This window comes from Schistocerca americana, chromosome 6, assembly GCF_021461395.2.
Source record: "Schistocerca americana isolate TAMUIC-IGC-003095 chromosome 6, iqSchAmer2.1, whole genome shotgun sequence".
NCBI classification, from domain to species: Eukaryota; Metazoa; Arthropoda; class Insecta; order Orthoptera; family Acrididae; genus Schistocerca; species Schistocerca americana.
In genome coordinates, this window is record NC_060124.1 from 224,159,419 (window position 1) to 224,181,790 (window position 22,372).

A 22,372-nucleotide genomic window follows, 5' to 3' on the forward strand; every position below is an offset into this window, starting at 1 on the left:
TATGGGACTTAACATCTGAGGTCATCAGTCCCCTAGAACTTAGAACTACATAAACCTAACTAACCCAAGGACATCACCCACATCCATGCCCGAGGCAGGATTCGAACCTGCGACCGTAGCGGTCACGAGGTTCCAGACTGAAGCGCCTAGAACCGCTCGGCCACACCGGCCGGCGAATTCGACCGTTGTTTTATCAAAGTATAGAAGGTGATCGCTGCGCTCCACGTACAGTTTTGTCTCAACTTACAAAGAGTAGGAAATAACGTGGTATCAAGAGTAAACCAACCTGCTATCAGAAAAACAATGTGTTGCATTATTGCATTACTTACTGAACGGCCGTAGTGAGTGTCACTGGCAATGTGATTAATAGGTTTCAGTATGAGGTGTAGTGCTGGTTTCTTCTACGCAAAGACATAAAATATATTACTATTCATTCAAAAAGAAAAGAGACGGAGATTGTAAAATGAAAAACAACAAAGGGATGGTGATGTCATTGCCTAAGGAAGAAGGTATGGTCCCTATAAGACCGCTCAGACCCCAGACTCATCAGTAGAGAGACATGGGCGCATAGCCACGTGACAACAGACTGCTCACGTGCACACGTCGGCAGCCAAATGCAATCATTCGTGCTAAAAACAAAGGATTGGAGGTTTCAAAAGACGAGAAAAGGGGTGTAGTGCGTTTTGCGTTTCCTTATAGGGGTGTGGGAAACGGGAATTCATCAAAGAATAGCACAAGTGTACGGAGATCACATCTACATCTACATTTACATCCATACTCCGTAAGCCACCTGACGGTGTGTGGTGGAGGGTACTTTGAGTACCTTTATCGGTTCTCCCTTCTATTCCAGTCTCGTATTGTTCGTGGAAAGAAAGATTGTCGGTACGCCTCTGTGTGGGCTCTTCGCGAGTTGTACGTAGGAGGGAGCAATGTACTACTTGACTCCTCGGTGGAGGTATGTTCTCGAAACTTCAACAAAAGCCCGTACCGAGCTACTCTTGCAGAGTCTTCCGCTGGAGTTTATCTATCATCTCCGTAAAGCTTTCGCGGTCACTAAATGATCCTGTAACGAAGCGCGCTGCTCTCCGTTAGATCTTCTCTATTTCTTCCATCAACCCTATCTGGTACGGATCTGACACCGGTGAGCAATATTCAAGCAGTGGGCGAACAAGTGTACTGTAACCTACTTCCTTTGTTTTCGGATTACCGTTCCTTAGGATTCATCCAATGAATCTCAGTCTGGCATCAGCTTTACGGACGATTAATTTTATACGGTCATTCTATTTTAAATCACTCCTAATGCCTACTCCCAGATAATTTATGGAATTTACTGCTTCCAGTTGCTCACCTGCTATATTGTAGCCAAATGATAAATGATCTTTCTTTCTATGTATTAGCAGCACATTACACTTATCTACATTGAGATTCAATTGCCATTCCCTGCACCTAGCGTCAATTCGTTGCTGAACTTCCTGCATTTCGCCGGTCGCGGTGGTCTAGCGGTTCCAGGCGCTCAGTCCGGAACCGCGCGTCTGCTATGGTCGCAGGTTCGAATCCTGCCTCGGGCTTGGATGTGTGTGATGTCCTTAGGTTAGTTAGGTTTAAGCAGTTCTAAGTTCTAGGGGACTGATGACCACAGATGTTAAGTCCCATAGTGCTCAGTGCCAGTCTGCATTTCAGTACAATTTTCCATTGTTACAACCTCTGGATAGACTACAGCATCACCCGCAAAAAGCCTCAGTGAGCTTCCGATGTTATCCATGAGGTCATTTATGTATATTGTGAATAGCAACGGTTCTACGACACTCCCCTGCGGCACACCTGAAATCACTCTTACTTCCGAAGACTTCTCTCCATCGAGAATGACATGCTGCGTTCTGTTATCCACGAACTCATCAATCCAATCACACAATTTGTCTGATTGTCCACATGTTCTTACATTTTTCATTAAACGACTGTGGGGAACTGTATCAAATGCCTTGCGGAAGTCAAGAAACACGGCATGTTCCTGGGAACCCGTGTCTATTGCCCTCTGAGTCTCGTAGACCAATAGCGCGAGCTGGGTTTCACACGATCGTCTTTTTCGAAACCCATGCTGATTCCTACAGAGTAGATATCTAGTCAAGTCAGTATACTCGAACATAATACGAGTTCCAAAATTCTACAACTGATCAACGTTAGAGATATAGGTCTATAAGTCAGCTCATCTGTTCGACGTCCCTTCTTGAACACGGGGAAGACCTGTGCCCTTTTCCAATCCTTTGGAACGCTACGCTCTTCTAGCGATATACGGTACACCGCTTGAAGAAGGGTGGGGGGGGGGGGGGGCAAGTTCTTTCGTTTACTCTGTGTAAAATCGAACTGGTATCCCATCAGGTCCAGCGGCCTTTCCTCTTTTGAGCGATTTTAATTGTTTGTATATCCCTCTATCATCTATTTCGATATCTACCATTTTGTCATCTGTGTGACAATCTAGAGAAGGAACTACAGTGCAGTCTTCCTCTGTGTGTTTCCGACATTCAGTTCGTCCTCTGGGGCAATGGTGCCACCGTAACTTGCCGGTATTCAGTAATGAGGACATCCACCTGTTGGATACTGGTGTCGGTAAGGCGATGTGGCGTTACAGACCGTGTGTCATCGGCCAACGAGATTCGTCCTTCCTCAAATCGCTTCTTCCATGCCTTGACTGTTGCAACAGACATCCAATGATCTCTGTACGCTTGTCTGGTTATTTGATCAATTCCCGTCCCCAGAACACCGTCTTCTGTTGGGCAACACACTACACCCGTTGGCTCTTCTTCTTAAGCCTCTATTCCCTTGTTTTGAGCACGACTGACTGCAGTGGACGGTCGACGCGTAGGCAATCGCATTTCGATCTTGCAAGAGGGTTCCGTTGTACACCCTCCTGCTTGTTTCGTTTTCAATGAGCCTAATTAAAGATAAATAAATATAAATTTGTGACGGAATTCCGTTTGGTTAACCATTTATTTTCTTTCATTTATGCCATCGATTTTATGTGACACATCGCATCAAAAGTATCTGTCACCGCTATGTAAAGCAGGACTGGCCACCAGATGTCACGAGCGCCAGTATAAAAGGAGACGAGGGCATTGTGTTGTCAGTAGAGAAGCAGTAATAGCAGAGTGGTTCGGGAAAGAGAGCTTAGTGACATCCTACACAGAGTAGTCGTTGAGTGTCACTTGAGTAACAATTCCATTAGTGGCATTTCAACCCTTCTAAGGAGTCAAATTCGACTGTCGGCTTATTGACTATGATGCAGAAACGCGAAACAACCACCACAGCTAAACCACTACCAGGTAGATCTCATGTACAGACGGACAGAGACCGTCGAGAGAAGGTTCGTTATAAAAACGCGAAAGGAACTACTCGTGACACCCAGACTGCCACCAGCAGTCCTGTTAGAAGAGTGATAGTTGGCAGGTAGTGACAGAGGATGGGGTACAGTGGTCGAGCAGTTCGTAGTCAACCACCACTCCGTGTAGCCAGTCTAAGCGATGCTTGAAATGTAAAGACTGGCACCACTATGTAGTGGATGACTGGAATCGAGTGACCTGTATCATGCATCATGCTATACCCTGTGGCAATCGGATGGTTGGATTTGTCTTTGGCAAATGTCTGCAGACCGTTAACTATGAGGGTCACTCCAAAAGAAATGCATACTATTTTTTTTAATCCATCTTTTATTCTATTTATGTTTGAAAGTTTTATGGTGTGTAGATACATTCTTTACGAACAATATTTTCATTTCTCCACATAATTTCCATCCCTCTCAACTGCTTTACGCCATCTTGGAACCAGCGCCTGTATACCAGCATGGTAAAATTCTGAACCAACCTGTCGGAGCCACTATTTGGCAGCATGCACAAGGAAGTCATCATCTTCAAACCATGTTCCACGAAGAGAGACTTTCCGTTTCCCCAAGAGATGATAGTCACATGGAGCCAAGTGAGGACTGTAAGGCGGTTGTTTCAGTGTTGTCCACCCGAGTTTTGTGATCACTTCCATGGTTCTTTGACTGACGTGTGGACGTGCATTGTCGTGCAACAGCAAAACATCCTGCTTTTGCCGATGTGGTCGAACATGACTCAGTCGAGCTTGAAGTTTCGTCAGTGTCGCCACATGTGCATCAGAATTTATGGTGGTTCGACTTGACATGATATCCACAAGCAAGGGTCCTTCGGAATCGGAAAACACTGTTGACATAACCTTTCCAGTAGAAGGTGTGATTTTGAAATTTTTTTTCTTGGGTGAATTTCAATGATGCCACTCCATTGATTGCCTCTTCGTCTCTGTTGGCAAATGATGGAGCCATGTTTCATCACCTTTCACAATTCTTCCAAGAAATTCAATTCCACCATTCTCGTACTGTTCCAAAAGGTCACTGTACACCGTTTTTCTTGTTTCTTGTGAGCCACTGTCAACATCCTGGGAACTCACCTGGCATAAACCTTTTTTATCTCCAACACTTTCAGTATTCTGCAAACACTTCCTTCCCCTATTCCAACGTAGCGTGACAATTAGTACACTGTAATGCGTTTGTCAGAACTCACCTATTCGTACCTCTCTGCACATTGTCTGGAGTGTGTGCAGTGCGAGGCCTGCCGCTGCGAGGACAATCCTCAATATTGCTGTGCCCGCTTTCATCGCGTAACCTGGTTGCCCACCGACTAACTGTACTGCGATCGACAGCAGCATCTCCGTACACCTTTTGCAACCTCTTGCGGATGTTTCCCACTGTCTCTTTTCACAGCACAGAAATTCTATGACAGCACGTCGCTTCTGACGAACGTCAAATGTAGCAGCCATCTTGAAGACATGCTGTGACGGCGCCACTCACGGGAACAGGTTGAACTAAGTTTGAAAACTAGCGGGAAGAATGTATCTACACACTGTAAAACTTTCACACATGCAGAATGAACTCTGTATTTTTAAAAAAATAGTGTGCATTTCTTTTGGAGTGACCCTCATACTTAGTGCTCACAGTGAATTACAGAGCATATAGTGATGTGGGTGTCTTTTTCGCCATTATGGCGAAATCTCCTTATAGTGCTTCAGAAAACGCTAGACGTAGAAGAATATGATTATATGTTTATGAACATATTTTACAGTATTGTGTCCATCACTGCAGGGACAGTTCAGAGGCGAGGACTCCATCTGCTTGACGCTGTACCCCGTAACACAGCAGCATTTGTGAGCCAACGATTTGTAAACATTATTATTTCTGAAATCGACTGACCTTACAACACCCTCATTGGCATTGTAGCGAGAAGGAAGTGCTTCTCTGGTCGGTTCCATGTAGGTGATGATCCTGCTGAACTGGAGTGTTTAGGGATGCCAGTTGTTAGTCGTCAACAACGTTTTTACTATACTTGTTTTAATACAGAAATTACTTTGTCACAAACGTCATAGAATCAGCATTTGCAACACGGCGGCTATGGACTACGCCGTTGTATTCGACCCATTACACACTTTAACACCGTTTTCTGACTTTACATAATGATAGACATTGCCCACGACACGTGACGTTCTGATAACAAATAACTTCACTTTATATCTTGTTTAACATCTGAAATATGCAGTCGCCACCGTTCTTTTAGAGCCGCCACGGTTACTCGACCGTGCGTTTTGAGTGGCTCCTCGCGACTCACTTACCCTGTCTTCCCGAAGGACAAGAGAGATCCCCCTTTCTCCCTCAGCCAATAAGGACGTTTCTCACGTTTCTTATATATTTATACCGGGTGATCAAAAAGTCAGTATAAATTTGAAAACTTAATAAACCACGGAATAATGTAGATAGAGACGTAAAAATTGACACACATCCTTGGAATGACATGGGGTTTTATTAGAACAAAAAAAAAAAAAAAAACCATATTGCTAGACGCGTGAAAGATTTCTTGCGCGCGTCGTTTAGTGATGATCGTGTGCTCAGCCGCCACTTTCGTCATTCTTGGCCTCCCAGGTCCCCACACCTCTAAAAATGGTTCAAATGGCTCTGAGCACTATGCGACTTAACTGCTGAGGTCATCAGTCGCCTAGAAATTAGAATTAATTAAACCTAACTAACCTAAGGACATCACACACATTCATGCCTGAGACAGGATTCGAACCTTCGACCGTAAAGGTCGCTCGGTTCCAGACTGTAGCGCGTAGGACCGCACGGCCACTCTGGCTGGCCCCAGACCTCAGTCCGTCAATTATTGGCTTTTGGGTTACCTGTAGTCTGAAGTGTATCGTGATCGACTGACATCTCTAGGGATGCTGAAAGACAACATCCGACGCCAATGCCTCACCATAACTCTGGACATGCTTTACAGTGCTGTTCACAACATTATTCCTCGACTACAGCTATTGTTGAGGAATGATGGTGGACGTATTGAGCATTTCCTGTAAAGAACATCATCTTTCTTTGTCTTACTTTGTTATGCTAATTATTGCTATTCTGATCAGATGAAGCGCCATCTGTCGGAAATTTTTTGAACGTTTGTATTTTTTTGGATCTAATAAAACCCCATGTCATTCCAAGCATGTGTGTCAATTTGTACCTCTCTATCTATATTATTCCGTGATTTATTCAGTTTTCTAATTTATACTGACTTTTTGATCACCTGGTATATCCAAACTTTTAGCCAATGAGCGTTCAGATCGCTGTTTGCTAGGCGGATCAGATGTCACGTTTGCGGACATTGTGACGGAAATTTGTCTCTGAACACTGTCTCAGATTATAAGATCCTACACCCGAATAGTCGGATCTTGTCCCTACTAAAGTTGCACAACAATGCCTCCTATGATTTCATCACTAATACTCCTTGCTGACGCTTAATTGTCAAATGTACATCTAGCCTAGCTGCTACTGAGCATTCCCGATCTCATAAATATGCATAATACTTTGCTTCAACACATGAAGGGATTGCACATATGCATTACTACCTGTCCAGAGTTCCGACCTGAACTCAGTGGAATACCTTTTGAATGTGTTATCAGTTCGACTTCGCTCGAGACTCCAGTATCCGACATCACTGTCTCCTCTGGTTTCGGCTATTGTGGAAGAGTGGGCTGCCATTCCTTCACAGAGACGCATGAACTTTATTGAAAGTGTTCCCTGCAGAGGATAAGCCATCCGTAAGGCGACAGGTTTACATGCTCCTTGTTAATGTCCAATAAGAAATTGAAACAAGTTGATCAAATACAATCCGTCAATTAAATGGCCGATTAGTTTCATATTATGCTTCTTATACTACACAGGTAGAAGAAGGATGAGAATAGTCATCGGAAATGATACAAACAATTGCTCAAGATCGATGAATATCCAATTGTCCGTGTAATTTAAATACATCTCTATGAATCAACGTAAGTCCAGTGGCAGCCATTCTGACCCTGTTGTTATATTTTAGTATGGGCGCGCCCCGACTGCGGGGTGATGCTTTCTTTCATCCCAGTCCGGCCGTAAACAGTCAGGGGGCAACCTTTAGTCGCCTGTTCAGAAAACATTGTTTACGCCTGCAAGGCTGGAGCGATTAATGCTTAAAAATTACAGCGGCGTGCGTGGTGCATCGGCACCAGGGCGCCATGAGACGCCACGGTCAGACACACCCCACCGTCCGTGTCCCCATGATGGAGTCACTGACGTATCGGGTGGGAGGGGAGCGGCGTCGCGTGAAGGTAATTGCGGCCGACAAACAGGCGCCGATGCATAATAACTCGCTAGGCATCTTGTCTTCTGTAAACGCTCTCCTTTGTCATGCCCTCACAAACAGCGGGATGACGAGGGTCTGTCCGTCTTGTCGTAGTTCTTCACGAACTAGTCTTCAAAATGCTCCCTGGCGGCGACTACACTGCGTTCCGACCATGCTGGTTGCTACAACCCTGTGTTCAGAAATGAGTTATTGTAGCAAGAGACTGGCGCAAGAAACTTTGTTATACAACGAACTTTTCTACTTTAGGGTGGGAAAAATCTGATCGCCCATTCACTAAACTTCATTTGGCTGGGGACGTCAACACAGTGCGAGCTGTGGGTGACTCAGCATACTCAGTGTACGGACAGCCGCGAAGTAAAAAGCCTATTGCAGAGATGGTGTGCTGATGTGCTGGGACTGGGACATTGCTAATGGTCAAAGTTGGACGTGACCTCAAAGTTAAACAGAACAGGACGGCGACTGGTGTCTATCTCAGGCCAGAGGATGGCGATGCAGACAGGGGAGTTAGTAATACAAGAGGAGCACCAAGAGTGGACTTTTGTGACCGACAGTGGAATATTGGCTTGATGAGTCAAGTAAAGGTGTGTTTAGTGTGCAGTGAAAGGTATAACTGGTGTGCTCTTTGTGTAATAATTTGTCATTCGTATTTCCACACTAAAAGAAGTGTGCATAGCGTTGAGATTATCGTGTTTCCTTGCATTCTGGGCGTGAGTTTATTTTCTCCAGACGATAGCCATTGAATTTCGTATGCCGTTATTCGATGCAATCATAGTCATAATCATGGACAGCATTTATGCATACATGTGTGAAGGTTCAAAAAATTTCATAAATCAGGTGATAGATTTAACAGGTTGTTCTTTGCATCATAATGTGCTATATAAGTTAAGATAATGTTGTTTTTTGAAACTGAATATTTTTATCTACTGCCTGTACTGCGGAAGAATGTCATGCACAAAAAATACATATAATTTTGGAGCTTGTAATTGTGTATCACCAAAGTTTCAGTATCAGCATTTGGCTTCATGGTGACAATCGACGTTGCTCTTTGCCTAGCCTAAGATAGTGTCATGAATTTCCCACGGAAATCACGAGATCTGAATTCTGTGGCAGCTACTTTCCATTTAATTGCATCGCTCGTGTACTATGGATCATTAGATACGGAAATAGAAATGATTTCCATGTTACAACATGTTGATGAAACAAACAGTATTATTATTAATATTATTTCCAAAGAGTTCTGTGATAGCTGTCCTAAGTAATAATATTAATAATTATTATTATTTAAGTAGAATCATTTTTCTAATATTCATTGACTGTGTTCAACAGTCATGTTTTAATATTTACCTAATTAAGCTGATATTTAAGTTAGCCCTTTTACTAGACTCCGATGCCCACAGCCGCCACCGATGCTTTAAATGCAGGATAGATCACCACCTCTCTAACAACAGAGGTTAATTTTCCTTCCTTGTGCAAGAAAATAAAATGCAAAAATTATTAATAGCATGCGCCTATGAAAGTGAACTAGAAAATACAGCAATTTAGCTGCTGCAGAATGGCAAGCAACAACAACCCCTAAAGCAACTACCTAGTGATGCTTATCGTAATTATAACAATCTTTTATGGTTAATGGAGTCCAGAAAAATGTATTCTTAAAGTTCATGGCTCCATTAAATATCTGATACATTCGTATGAATGTTTTTGGGTAAGATGGCGGTAGAGCTGTGACTTGAAGTTTCCTTGGCATTCTGAGAGAGGACGCCTCTTTACCATGTGCCAGCTTAGAAGACGATGAACAAGCACTTTATGAGGGAAGAGGGCGTAAGCAGTATGTGACACACAGGGAGTCTGTACAAGAAGGTTGCCCGCACAGTGAAGAGCGCTAACTTGGGAAGGATTTCCTGGTTGGTGTAGGCTGCGTGATAAGTAACCACATGAAATGAAATGTCGTGTGGCTAGGGCCTCCCGTCGGGTAGACCGTTCGCCTGGTGCAGGTCTTTTGATTTGACGCCACTTCGGCGACCTGCGCGTCGAGGAGGAGGAGGAGGAGATTAGTGTTTAACGTCCCGTCGACAACGAGGTCATTAGAGACGGAGCGCAAGCTCGGATGAGGGAAGGATGGGGAAGGAAGTCGGCCGTGCTCTTTCAAAGGAACCATCCCGGCATTTGCCTGAAGCGATTTAGGAAAATCACGGAAAACCTAAATCAGGATGGCCAGAGACGGGATTGAACCGTCGTCCTCCCGAATGCGAGTCCAGTGTCTGCGCGTCGATGGGGATGAAATGATGATGATTAGGACGACACAACACCCAGTCCCCGAGCGGAGAAAATCTCCGACCCAGCCGGGAATCGAACCCGTGCCCTTAGGATTGACAGTCTGTCACGCTGACCACTCAGCTACCGGGGGCGGACAGTAACCACATGTAGAGTCCATTGATCCCACCACAAAAGTACTTCCCTGAGATGTACCTGCTGCGGGACTATTGTGGTAGCATTAATCACAACGTATTGAACATATCTTTCCACAGTCATTACATCTGGCTTATATAACATGAAATACATCCTCCCACAGACAACATGTCTGTCTACTAGAACCGTCGGAACTGGAGAATAAAATTACATGAATCAAATACTACTATTACAGACAACATGTCTGTACCTAGCGACGGTCGGAACTGTAGTAAATAAAATTGCATGAAACAAATACTGCTGTAACAGACAACATGTCTGTCTACTGGAACGGTCAGAACTGGAGAGCCGGACTGCCCGAGACACTTGGCGCCCCAAGCCAGCAAGGCGTGACCCGAACGCCACCGAAGTGCATCGGTAGTAATATCGTTAGTCTTTTGTTTTAGTAATACTTTGATTTTCATAATTTTGAAATGGCTGATTGATAGCTGACTGTTGAGAGATGTTTATTTTTTTTAAAAAATGTAGTAATTTGGATGACGGGTTTAATTAATAATAGCAACTAAAGTGTAACGTTTTGGGAATAGCTTCCTGGAGCCTAATATGATGGCTGAATAAGCCAGAAATATTACAGACACTAATAATTATTTACAAAATACTTTGTCAAAATGTCATTCAGATCTTGCTACCAATCACCAGCTGTCAAGCTGGAAGGCCTTTGGTGGTGACCAGATTAACTACCACTGCTCAAGCAGATACGAAAAGCAAATAAATTTCGGTGCCGCTCAGTGCGATTCTTAGAGTTCCAGGCACGATCGCCTCATATAAGTATGTTTTGATGATGATATGACAAGTGGGCGCAACCTTACTGAAGGAACCAACCCTGCTTTTGCCTGTAATGATTGTGAAAATGAAAAATCACATGTTTTAGTCTATAGGCGCTAATTATTTATTTCCCAGATTGGCTAGCGGTCTCCATACGCAGTACCATCTTCAGGCTACACTATGATTCCAAAAAATCCATTGTATAACTGGAACAGCAGTGTAAGAGCAGTTCTCAAAAATATTATCATCTATGGCAGCAAATTTATGCTATAAAGTGAGCCTTAAAACGTATAGGCAACTTCTTACCCGGCCACGCGCTCGTCGACTTGCTTTCCAGATAGATGCGGCAAACACTAAAAGAAAATGTCAGTGTTTAGCTTTTAACAGATGTAAATTGCGGCCAGCAGTGATTTTGGCGCCGCTTGTGTAAAGAGATTATTTCATTTATATATTTTTCCCTTGTTTACCTTTTAAAGAAGTCACAGTGTGAAAGGTATCTAGAAATGGCATAATATTTGAAGCTAAGAAATTACGTACATTAAAACCAAAATCGCAGATGTGTTGCGATAGTTTACAATTTACTGTTATGTAGAATTTATACCACTATCAAAGACCGATCTCACCATGGATCATAAATCAAATGACATCGTAATAACGGTATTATACATTAATAATAAAAAATTATTTTAATTTTTTTATTGAAAAGAAATCAACCGTTCAGAGGGAATAGGTGACATAATGTCACTATGTACTGTTTTGCAACCATTAATTGACGATCTATGGTCGCATCTCCAGTTTCTTGTTTGTCCAACTAATATCCGTGCTATTATGTAACAATTGAAACTTGAGGGGGAGAAAGGAGAGGATAGGAAACTTAGTGTCACATGCGTCGGGACTTTAGTTATATGCAGCGCCGAAAAGAGAAATGTGTGTCGGAACGAGGCTCAAACCCAGGATCTCTTGATTGCTAGGCTGCTGCTTTAACCACTACGCAACGACCCCAGAGTTAACCTCAAATGCAAGGACTATTTCGGCACGTATCCCGGACGACCGACAGTCACACCCAGCACCACCTACCCTCCGTCCCGATACATGTCCTCCATGCTCGCTATTTTAGGCTCCCGCTGGAGATTGAACGTTAATGCGCATCCGCCCGTCGAGGTGAATCAGTTACAAGAATGCGTGGTGCCTGTTCCTTCCGACATGTCCGGAAGAGCAGACACCACGCACTCTTACGAGTCATTGCCCGCTAGGGCTCCCAGCATCGTGCGTTCTCCTAACCGCATCGCAGCTCAACAACCAGCACGGCCGCTGTAGCCACCCCATGTAGATAACGTGCTGTTGTGAAAGGCTACATCAGTGGGCTTTGATATCTGGCAACCACAGAGGAAAGTAAACAAACGTGCCATATTGTGAACATTACCCTGTTGTGACACTGTCTAATTTTTACACATACATACATACATACATTAATTCCTGTTCCATATATTAAGTATACGACATTTCGTACTGATGTGGAACGTGTCATTTTAACGTAAATTTTCTTTACACTAAATAATTAATTAATTTTCTTTTACAATTACTTCTTCATATCTAAAAACTCATCTATTGAGTAGAAGGAGATGTCATTCAGAAATTCCTTTAATTTGCTTTTCAGTGCGAGTTGGCTATCTGCCAGACTTTTAATGGTAATTGGCAAATGACCAAAGATTTTTGTGGCAACATAATTCACCCCTTCATCTGCCAAAGTAAGATTTAATCCAGAATATTGAAGATCGTCATTTCTTCTAGTGTTGTAGCTATGCACTTCAAGTTATTTTTGAATCAGGATTGGTTATTAATGACAAATTTCTTAAGTGAACTTGTGTATTGCGAAGGACCTGTGAATACCCCGAGTGAAATAAATGTTTTCAAGGTGATCTTGGGTGGGCTCCAGTTATTATTCTGATTACGCGCTTTTGTGCAATGAATACGTTCTCTCTTAATGACGAATTGCCCCAAAATATGATGTCATATGAAAGTAGTGAAAGAAAATTGGCACAGTAGGTTAATTTACTGATATTTTTATCACCAAAATTTGCAAAAATCCTAATAACGTAAGTAGCCGAACATAACTGTTTCAGCAAATCATCGATGTGTTTCTTCCAACTGAATATTCTGCCTTAGCAACAGACTTCAGTTCATTTTATCAATGGTGTTAGGCAATTTACTGTTGTTGTTGTTGTTGTGGTCTTCAGTCCTGAGACTGGTTTGATGCAGCTCTCCATGCTACTCTATCCTGTGCAAGCTTCTTCATCTCCCAGTACCTACTGCAATCTACATCCTTCTGAATCTGCTTAGTGTATTCATCTCTTGGTCTCCCTCTACGATTTTTACCCTACACGCTGCCCTCCAATACTAAATTGGTGATCCCTTGATGCCTCAGAACATGTCCTACCAACCGATCCCGTCTTCTGGTCAAGTTGTGCCACAAACTTCTCTTCTCCCCAATCCTATTCAATACTTCCTCATTAGTTATGTGATCTACCCATCTAATCTTCAGCATTCTTCTGTAGCACCACATTTCGAATGCCTCTATTCTCTTCTTGTCCAAACTATTTATCGTCCATGTTTCACTTCCATACATGGCTACACTCCATACAAATGCTTTCAGAAATGACTTCCTGAGACTTGAATCTATACTCGATGTTTACAAATTTTTCTTCTTCAGAAAAGCTTTCCTTGCCATTGCCAGTCTACATTTTATATCCTCTCTACTTCGACCATCATAAGTTATTTTGCTCCCCAAATAGCAAAACTCCTTTACTACTTTAAGTGTCTTATTTCCTAATCTAATTCCCTCAGCATCACCCGACTTAATTCGACTACATTCCATTATCTTCGTTTTGCTTTTGTTGATGTTCATCTTATATCCTCCTTTCAAGACACTGTCCATTCCATTCAACTGCTCTTCCAAGTCCTTTGCTGTCTCTGACAGAATTACAATGTCATCACCGACCCTCAAAGTTTTTATTTCTTCTCCATGGATTTTAATACCTACTCCGAATTTTTCTTTAGTTTCCTTTACTGCTTGCTCAATATACAGATTGAACAACCTCGGGGAGAGGCTACAACCCTGTCTTACTCCCTTCCCAACCACTGCTTCCCTTTCATACCCCTCGACTCTTATAACTGCCATCTGGTTTCTGTACAAATTGTAAATAGCCTTTCGCTCCCTGTATTTTACCCCTCCCACCTTTAGAATTTGAAAGAGAGTATTCCAGTCAACATTGTCAAAAGCTTTCTCTAAGTCTACAAATGCTAGAAACGTAGGTTTGCCTTTCCTTAATCTTTCATCTAAGATAAGTCGTAAGGTCAGTATTGCCTCACGTGTTCCAGTGATTCCACGGAATCCAAACTGATCTTCCCCGAGGTTGGCTTCTACTAGTTTTTCCATTCGTCTGTAAAGAATTCGTGTTAGTAATTTGCAGCTGTGACTTATTAAACTGATAGTTCGGTAACTTTCACATCTGTCAACACCTGCTTTCTTTGGGATTGGCATTATTATATTCTTCTTGAAGTCTGATGGTATTTCGCCTGTTTCATACATCTTGCTCACCAGATGGTAGAGTTTTGTCAGGACTGGCTCTCCCAAGGCCGTCAGTAGTTCCAATGGAATGTTGTCTACTCCGGGGGCCTTGTTTCGACTCAGGTCTTTCAGTGCTCTGTCAAACTCTTCACGCAGTATCGTATCACCCATTTCATCTTCATCTACATCCTCTTCCATTTCCATAATATTGTCCTCAAGGACATCGCCCTTGTATAGACCCTCTATATACTCCCTCCACCTTTCTGCTTTCCCTTCTTTGCTTAGAATTGGGTTTCCATCTGAGCTCTTGATATTCATACAAGTCGTTCTCTTATCTCCAAAGGTCTCTTTAATTTTCCTGTACACAGTATCTATTTTACCCCTAGTGAGATAAGCCTCTACATCCTTACATTTGTCCTCTAGCCATCCCTGCTTAGCCATTTTGCACTTCCTGTCGATCTCATTTTTGAGACGTTTGTATTCCTTTTTGCCTGCTTCATTTACTGCATTTTTATATTTTCTCCTTTCATCAATTAAATTCAATATTTCATCTGTTACCCAAGGATTTCTACTAACCTTCTTCTTTTTACCTACTTGATCGTCTGCTGCCTTCACTACGTCATCCCTCAGAGCTACCCATTCTTCTTCTACTGTATTTCTTTCCCCCATTCCTTTCAATTGTTCCCTTATGCTCTCCCTGAAACTCTGTACAACCTCTGGTTTTTCAGTTTATCCAGGTCCCATCTCCTTAAATTTCCACCTTTTTGCAGTTTATTCAGTTTTAATCTACAGGTCATAACCAATAGATTGTGGTCCGAGTCCACATCTGCCCCTGGAAATGTCTTACAATTTAAAACCTGGTTCCTAAATCTCTGTCTTACCATTATATAGTCTATCTGATACCTTTTAGTATCTCCAGGGTTCTTCCATGTATACAACCTTCTTTCATGATTCTTAAACCAAGTGTTAGCTTTGATTAAGTTGTGCTCTGTGCAAAATTCTACCAGGCGGCTTCCTCTTTCATTTCTTAGCCCCAATCCATATTCACCGACAATGTTTCCTTCTCTCCCTTTTCCTACACTCGAATTCCAGCCACCCACGACTATTAAATTTTCGTCTCCCTTCACTATCTGAATAATTTCTTTTATTTCATCATACATTTCTTTAATTTCTTCGTCATCTGCAGAACTAGTTGGCATATAAACTTGTACTACTGTAGTAGGTGTGGGCTTCGTATCTATCTTGGCCACAATAATGCGTTCACTGTGCTGTTTGTAGTAGCTTACCCGCATTTCTATTTTCCTATTCATTATTAAACCTACTCGTGCATTACCCCTATTTGATTTTGTGTTTATAACTCTGTAGTCACCTGACCAGAAGTCTTGTTCCTCCTGCCACCGAACTTCACTAATTCCCACTATATCTAACTTCAACCTATCCATTTCCTTTTTTAAATTTTCTAACCTACCTGCCAGATTAAGGGATCTGACATTCCACGCTCCGATCCGTAGAACGCCAGTTTTCTTTCTCCTGCTAACGACATCCTCTTGAGTAGTCCCCGCCCGGAGATCCGAATGGGGGACTATTTTACCTCCGGAATATTTTACCCAAGAGGACGCCATCATCATTTAACCATACAGTAAAGCTGCATGCCCTCTGGAAAAATTACGGCTGTAGTTTCCCCTTGCTTTCAGCCGTTCGCAGTACCAGCACAGCAAGGCCGTTTTGGTTATTGTTACAAGGCCAGATCAGTCAATCATCCAGACTGTTGCCCTTGCAACTACTGAAAAGGCTGCTGCCCCTCTTCAGGAACCACACGTTTGTCTGGCCTCTCAACAGATACCCCTCCGTTGTGGTTGCACCTACGGTTCGGCTATCTGTATCGCTGAGGCATGCAAGCCTCCCCACCAACGACAAGGTCCATGGTTCATGGGGGGGAATTTACTGTACAGAATTGTATAATAGTGTTTTTTCGAAATTTAGTGAGAGTCTGATCTGATCCATTATAAACGGATTCTGAAAGCCTGCCTCTGTAGATACAATAGGTTTGTTTATAAATAAATAAATCTTCTGCTACCAGTCACGATATTTTCTTTATTTTACTATTCGCACGAAGCGTTTCGAGAAATAATTCCAATTTTCAAGTGCGTTTTTTTTTTTTTTTTGGTGTGTATTAAGCCATTTCTTTTGATGTTGTCAGTGTGTGTAAGTCTGCTTCATTTTGTTGACTTTTATGTTTTCTAATGGTCCCATACTGAAACCTATGGGACACCATACTTCATATCTCCCCAGTTAGAAGACTCATTAGAAAACATAAAAGTCAACAAGATGAAGCAGACTCACACACACTGACAACATCAAAAGAAAAGGCTTAATACACACAAAAAACGCACTGGAAAATGGGAATTATTTCTCGAAACGCGTCATGCGAACAGTAAAATAAAGAAAAAATCGTGACTGGTAGCAGAAGATTTGTTTATTTACAAACAAACCTTAGTGAGAGTCAATTTGCAGAGAACCACTTCATAATTTTTTGAAAGACACTATTTACAATTTCCTCAGGTGATTCTTGTTTGTTGGGTGTGATTACCATACTTGTATCATCAGCAAAAGTAACTAGTTTTGAATCTTCATGAATACAAAGTGGCAAGTCATTAACGTATATTAAGAACAATAAGGGACCCAAACTGAAACCTGTGGGTCACCATACTTCATACCTTCCCAGTTAGAAGACTATGCTGATTTTTGCAGACTATATGTACTGTTAATTTCAACCTTCTGCATTCTTGTAGTTAAATGTGAATTAAATCATTTGTGCACTTTCCCCTGTAGCATATCGTGTTCTGAACCTGGTGGTGCTATATGTCATGAAACGATTTTAAGTTCATAGTTACTTTGCGCATCCAAAAATTAAAGCATTAAGTCAGGAGCATTAAAATATCAAGAAACCAGGGCCCCTATCAGCTTAAGATCAATCTGACTCGTCAATTGATTTTTGCAAAGTAATACATACCCACAGTAAGGCACAATTCGCTCTGGACGCTTGCTCTTCAATAAAGATAATTTTGTGTTTTTGATGTGTTATGTTGTTATTACAATGATACTTGCTTCATTAAAGGTCCTTGGTGAGATCGATGTACTATACTGGTTTAAACTCTATATAGGGTGAAGAAACATTCGCACTCTCGGCCTTCGCTGCGCGATTCCTCACATACTGGCAACAAAAAAATGCCCGTCACAAAATTTCGTCCTGCGCATATGTAGCGTAGGAAATGGACGTTAAATAGTGGCAATTTGGCAACACTGTAATCAAATGCATGGTGACTACCTCTGTCAACAGATAGGGCAGTGTAGTGCAGTTGGTGTAGTGGATAGTGATTCGGGTTGAGGCAAATTTGTTTTTATTTGCGATAATTCGTCTGCGTGGTACGGTATCTGACGTCTTACTCGTCGTATAGCGATTATAGTAGGTCTTCTTCAAAACATTTGGAATTACGTACTACCAAAACGGAAATCGAAGTAAAATCGTTTTCACTCGTCAGCTTTTAACGAAGCCTTTTGCACGTAGTGAACTTGAATTGTTTCGCACCAAAACGGTTTTCTGTGTATCCTCCCAAATGGTCCCACCGAAATTATTTGCAAAGCCAGTTGCTAGCTCACTGGTGGCGTAAGGCCTTAACGAACTGTAATGGGCCCGAGCATGGCAGGAATAATAATTGGTACGAATCGATGGGACCATTGGGGGAAGGGTACACAGAAAACAGACTTAGAATCTAGTAGATGCAGTGGTGCGAAACAAGGTTTTCTTTAAGAGCTCACCAATGAAAACGACTGTATTCCCATTTTTGTGTTCATAATACATAACAGCGAATGTTTTTTTAGAAGATTCACTGTAATCGCTGTATGGCTATTAAGACGCCAGATACCGTACCACGCAGACTACGTTTAGTAAATAAAAACAAATAAGACACGACCAAGAATCGAACCCTCGACGACCTCCCTATACGCTAATACAAAACGCTCTCTGCTTCACCAACTGCACAGCACTGCTGCTATATCCAGACAGAGGTATTTACCGTGCACGTGATTACAATGTTGCCCGGCTGCCGCTATCCCTATATTTTTCTTTATCCTGCATAATGATAAATTGTAAATGGTAAGCTTAGTTAAAACACTTCTGATTTTGTTTTTAATGGTTTATTACAGTGAGAAATATTTTGTTATGAAACGACATAATTTCAAATAGTATGTTATTTTTAAATATTTTTACACTGTGACTGGAAGGAAAAAAAATACACAATGAATAAATAATTAAAATAAGCTCTATACATATGGGGCACTCTTATGACTGCTGGCCGCAGTTTACATCTATTTAAAACTGAACAATGACCTTTCCTTTTAGTATTCGTCACACCTACTTGCGAAGTGAGTGGAACGATTGCCTACCAGGGGTTATAGGCTACCTATAGATTTTAAGATTACACTAAAACCATACATTTGCTGTCATAGATGATAATATTTTTATAAATTGCTTGTACGCTACTGCTCCAGTAATCGAAATTTTTGATCATAGGCTGGCCTGAAGATGGTACTGTGCACCGAAACTGGTATCCAGTCGGAAAAATATAAACTGCGACTATTGACTAAGATATGTACTTTTTCAGTATTACGCTGGTCTCTGATCCACAAGCAATATCCTGGTGATATGCAATTTAGAAAAATCACGCAAAATGTAAATCAGGAATTCCCGGCAGAGAAATCTCTATACTCCAGTATATAAAGTCAGTGTCGTTCTATTGGTAATGTTTAAAGAAACTAGTCAGTGAAGCAAGCAACAGTTCATTTGTACATTAATTACAACATCATTGAATTCCCTGCAGGCGATACCTGCATTGGCTAAATAAATATGTCAGTGATTAAATTAGTGTGACAGTAGACACACAACTGAAATGGTGTAGTGCAATTAATAGGAAGCTATCTTACCACGTTAGCGTAAACATCTTCTTCTGATTCACAGTAGCACCTATATAATGTTCCTGAAAGATGGAGAATGATTTGTGTTAGTTCGTAAAAAATCTAACTGTAGGAAGGAAGCCTCAGACCTCGTGTACTGCAAAAGTCTTCCAGTCTCAGTCCTTTGCTAAAGTTTTCCCACTTGGTCGATCTGTTTGAAATTGACTGGTTTTCGCGCTAGAGAAGTTTCAGTAATCCAGTAAGATTGACTTGAACCTTTTGTTACTGCGCGCGTGCAAAGCAGACGTAATAGAGTTTCAAGCTTATAGAATAGAGCTCTTATCTGGAGATATAGAAGAAATTTGTTCTGAATTCTCAACTAGGCAAAGGCCTGGAGAAACTGGCACTGCGTTTGTAGCTTCCATCTGGATGGAAAGTTTGTAAAGAGTGTTTTTTACACAGTCTAAGCTCTCTTGAAACTAAGTACCGTTCTGGTGGTAGCAGAGAATACTGTGCTGATTGTGACGGTAATCTGAAAATTTAGAACTCTATTAGGAGACTGTAGCGTCTTTGCAAGGAAACGGCTTTCGTGAAAGACTCGTAGAGTACAGCATTCGCGAATCGACGTCTCGGCGTGGACTGACTGTAGAAAGTATTTGACTATAGAGCACCCATATTTTCCATCATTTCATCGAAAGTGTATGAAATGATTAATTTGTAATACATTATCAATAGCCTTCGGGGATTCCTTTGCACATTAAAGAACTTTTTTCATAACAAAAGGAAAGCTTGAAGCAAAAATGAAGTTTATACGAGCATCTAATATCAATATGTCTGTGGGTTTTGCATTAAGGTTAGCTCCAAATAAGCGATTACAGATGTCTCTAAAGTTTCACTATCGTCAGGGCGAAAATTCTTAGTGATTTTAAACCCCTATGCTACTGACTAATACTGTGAAGTCTTAGAGAACACTAACGACTAGCGTTAGTGAAAGTTAAAAACGCTACGAAAGAACATCGGCAGGCATATTTTGACGCGCCAGCCGTTCAAACGTGCGATTTGATCAATTCACAACATGTAATATCAAACAACCACCATTCCACAAATTTTCTTATGTGAACTGATAATTTTTAGATCAACATTTGAGTTAGTTGGAAAACTAATTCATTATTATTTTTACTTTCGTCAAATCTCCAGACATCCGCTGCAAAATATTCTTCACGTAACCTTATACAATTTATAACTTCAGCACTTCTTTTAATCCCAGCGGTCGAAGAGCAGAACCAGATTAGCTTCCTGAGGAAATCTGAAAAAAGTAATATTTCTAAACCACCGGGAAAGATGCTATTTATATCTAATGTACGCGAAGTTTCAAGAAGCTTTGTACGATTTCGCAAGACAGTCTCTTCGACAGGAACGAAAACAAGAACTTGCTGCTAATTTTAACTTACGCATGGAAACTAAAGATTTACCTGGGTGACAGCTGTAAGTTGTCGGTTAATGTGGACACCGGTAACCGTCTCCCTGTTGAGCTAGCTCACACGGCTCTTCATTCATTACACAATGTGCTTCAGTCAAAATGGCGATAACTCAACAACAAATCGCGTTTTGCTGTATCCGTTTCAAAAGGTAGAATTCATTTACCACTGCGCGGCGTTGTTTTCTTGGCACTGAAGTTGCTAAAGCTAGCAGTACTCAACAATGGGATCATCAGTTTCGAGAAATTGGCTGTTTACATAATGGAACATCTGCAGGTCGCACCGTATGCTCTTTCAAGAAGTAGCTCAGCGCTCTGCAGTAAATGACAGCCGAGAGTTGACCAGTCACGATGTGTCTACATGGCGTGTTTTCCAGTGACGCAATTGTTACGAAGCATGCAGCATCCAGTTGCTGCAAGCCCCTCATGATGGTTATAAACAACACCAAACAGGGGTTTGTGAAGTCCCTTTAGAAGCGAGATAACATTTTATTTTCTCGTTTAGTGAAAAGGCTACATTTCGTTAAAGTGGAAACGTGAACCGGCACAACTTAAGAATACCAGGAACATAGCGCATCCATACCACTGACCAGTGGTTCAAAATCGTTCTGAGACCATAAAATTAGCCCCTGAAGAGACATTGTAATTAATAAATAATTTTCTTCGAGCCCTTTTGGTATTAAAGTAGCGAAAAATAAATTACATTTTGTGTTTTGTAGAAGATTTATTAAATCACAGTCAATGAGATAATCGGTATTGCTCATTCATAACAATCCTTTTTAACAGAATGACGAAGCAAATCTCAGTGCTTTGCCATTGCTGCCTACGATTTCACCTCAGGAAAGAAGTTAACTATCTACATTGCGGGTAGACGTTTTGCAAAACATGCTTCCTCTGAACTTCACCTCTCTCTAGCGACACTTGCTTCACTCACACCCTGCACCATCACTTAGAATCAACCGTTAAAATATTTGCGCTTTACTTATTGTTTGTAAATCACTCGGTTGATGGACGTTTTGCTTTTGAACTGACAGAAATTGGAAGATTTTAAGTTTCCAACGCCTTGTGTCTGATCTATGCCACTGTAATAATAATACTGTGTAACACTGCAGTGGCCATTACACACTTGTGTTGTGCTGCCAGTTTTGCCGTAAAGTCAATAATGAAGCAATTTGTAGTTCACTTGCAGGAACTCCTTACAATTTGGAGATTGATGTATTTAAGAATATATGACGGATTTGTCTCAGATTTACTTTCATAGATGCATGCTACAAAGAACGAAGTGTGTGTGTTTTGGGTCGACTATGTGAGGAAGATGTTGTTCACATATTTGTTTCACAAAGGCACATATTGTAAGGCGTTAATGCCAATATTTGAAAAAAAAGATACTATTTGTAACTTACATAGTCAATATTACAGTCTTATGAA